Consider the following 2,673-nt stretch of genomic DNA (forward strand, 5'->3'; position numbering starts at 1 on the left):
CTAGAGAAAGACTAAGTTGAAAGATATTGTAAGCAATTGTGTGGACTAGGGCCGTAGTCTGAGGATTGTCCTCACTGCTAGCTACACAGAAGGCTTTCGTCCTTGATGCACCGCTCGTTGTGCCAACCCCTTTGGAGTCGTCTGTGGATGTTGTGAACATCTGGTAGACACGTTCTGATGACTACCTAATAGTTTAGTGCGCCATGCTTTACGGCTTAGAGTCGGGGCTCCAAAAGCGTTTTGAACGCCATAGAACATATGAGATGTTCAAAGAGCTGAAATTAGTATTTCAGGCTCATGCCCGTGTGGAGAGGTTGAGACCTCTGACAAGACCTTTGCCTACAAGATGTAGGAGAATAGCCCAGCCAGTAAGCATGTGCTCAGCATGTCCGGGTACTTCAATCACTTAAATCAAGTGGGAGTTAATCTTCCGGATAAGAGAGTGATTGACAAAAGTTCTCCAGTCACTATCACCAAGCTACTAGACTTTCGTGATGAACTATAACATGCAAGGGAAGATAATCCCGGAGCTGTTCGTCGTGCTTAAGGCCGTAAAGGTAGAAATCAAGAAGGAGCATCAAGTGTTGATGGTTAACAAGAGCACTGGTTTCAAAGAAGGGCCAGGGCAAGAAGGGAATCTTCTTGAATGGCAAGCCAGTTGCCGCTCTAGTGAAGAAACCCAAGAACCCAAACCCGAGATAAAGTGCTTCTATTAGGGGAACGGTCACTAGTAGTGGAACTGCCTCAAATACATGGTAGATAAGAAGGCTGTTGACTTCAACAAAAGTATATTTGATATATGTGTGTTATTGATGTGTACCTTACTAGTACTCCTAGTAGCACCTGGGTATTAGATACCGGTTCAGTTGCTAATATTGGTAACTCAAAACAAAAGCTACAGAATTAACAGAGACTAGCTAAGGGCGAGGTGATGATGTGTGTTGGAAGTGTTTCCAAGGTTGATGTGATCACCATCGCACGCTCCCTCTACCTTCGGGATGAGTGTTGAACCTAGATAAATGTTGTTTGCATTGGTGTCTGCGTTGAGCATGAACGTGATTAGATCATGTTTATTGCAATACGGTTATTCATTTAAGTCAGAGAATAATGGTTAGTCGGTTTACATGAATAATACCTTCTATGATCATGCACCCAATGTGAATGGTTTGTTGAATCCCGGTCGTAGTTATACACATGTTCATAACATTGATGCCGAAAGATGTAGAGTTGATAATGATAGTTCCACTTTCATGTGGCACTGCCGCTTAGGTCATATTGGTGTAAAGCGCATGAAAGAACCTCCATGCTAATGGACTTTTGAAGTCACTTGATTTTGAGTCACTTGACACATGCGAACCATGCCTCTTTGGCAAGATGATTAAAACCCCGTTCTTTGGAACAATGGAACGGGCAAGTGACTTGTTGGAAATCATACATATGCTGATGTGTGCGGTCCGATGAGTGTTGACGCGCGCGGTGGATATCGTTATTTTCTCACCTTCACCAGAGAATTGAATAAATATGGGTATATTTACTTAATGAAGCATAAGTCTGAAATGTTTGAAAAGTTCAAGCAATTTTAGAGTGAAGTTGAGAATCATCGTAACAAGAAGATCAAGTTCCTTCGATCTGATCAAAGGGAAAGTATCCGAGTTATGAGTTTGGCAATCACTACAGACAAGGTGGAATCGTTTCACAGTTGACGCCACCTGGAACACCATAGCATGATGGTGCGTCCGAACGTCATAATCGAACCTTATTGGATATGGTGTATGATGTCTCTTACAAATCTACCGCTATATTTGTGGGTTATGTATTAAAGACAATTACATTCACTTTAAATAGGGCACCATCTAAGTCCATGGAGACGACACCGTATGAACTATGGTTTGGCAAGAAACCAAAGTTGTTGTTTCTTAAGGTTTGGCGCTACGATGCTTATGTTGATAGGCTTCGGTCGAAAAAGCTCGAACCCAAAGCGGAAAATTGTGTCTTCATAGAATACCCAAACAAGATGATTGGGTGTACCTTCTATCTCAGATCTGAGCGCAAAGTGTTTGTCGCTAAGAACAGGTCCTTTCTCGAGAAAGAGTTTCTCTTGAAAGAATTGAGTGGGAGGAAGATAGAACTTGATGAGGTTGTTCAACCTTCACTTCAACCAGAGAGTAGCGCAGCACAGAAAGATTTTTCTGTGGCAACTATGTCAGTTGAAGAGAAAGCTAATGATGATGATCATGAAGCTTCACATCAAATTACTATCAGACCTCGTAGGTTGACAAGGGTGTGTACAACTTCTCAGTGGTAACCCTGTCTTAAAGGTCATGTTGTTGGACAACGATGAACCTATGAGGTATGAAGAAGTGATGGTGGGCCCGAATTCCAACAAATGGCTAGAAGCCATGAAATCCGAGATAGGATCCATGTATGGACTTTGGTGGACTTGCCCGATGAAAGGCAAGCCATTGAGAATAAATGGATCTTTAAGAAGAAGACAGACACTGATGGTAATGCCACCATTTGTGAAGCTCGACTTGTCTCAAAGAAGTTTCTGATAAGTTCAAGGAGTTCACTATGATGAGACTCTCTCAATCATAGCGATGCTAAAGTCTATTAGAACTATGTTAGCAGTTGCTGCATTTTCATTTACGAAATCCGGCAGATGGATGTCAGAAC

Source organism: Triticum urartu, chromosome 3 (genome assembly GCF_003073215.2).
Source record: "Triticum urartu cultivar G1812 chromosome 3, Tu2.1, whole genome shotgun sequence".
Taxonomy (NCBI): Eukaryota; Viridiplantae; Streptophyta; class Magnoliopsida; order Poales; family Poaceae; genus Triticum; species Triticum urartu.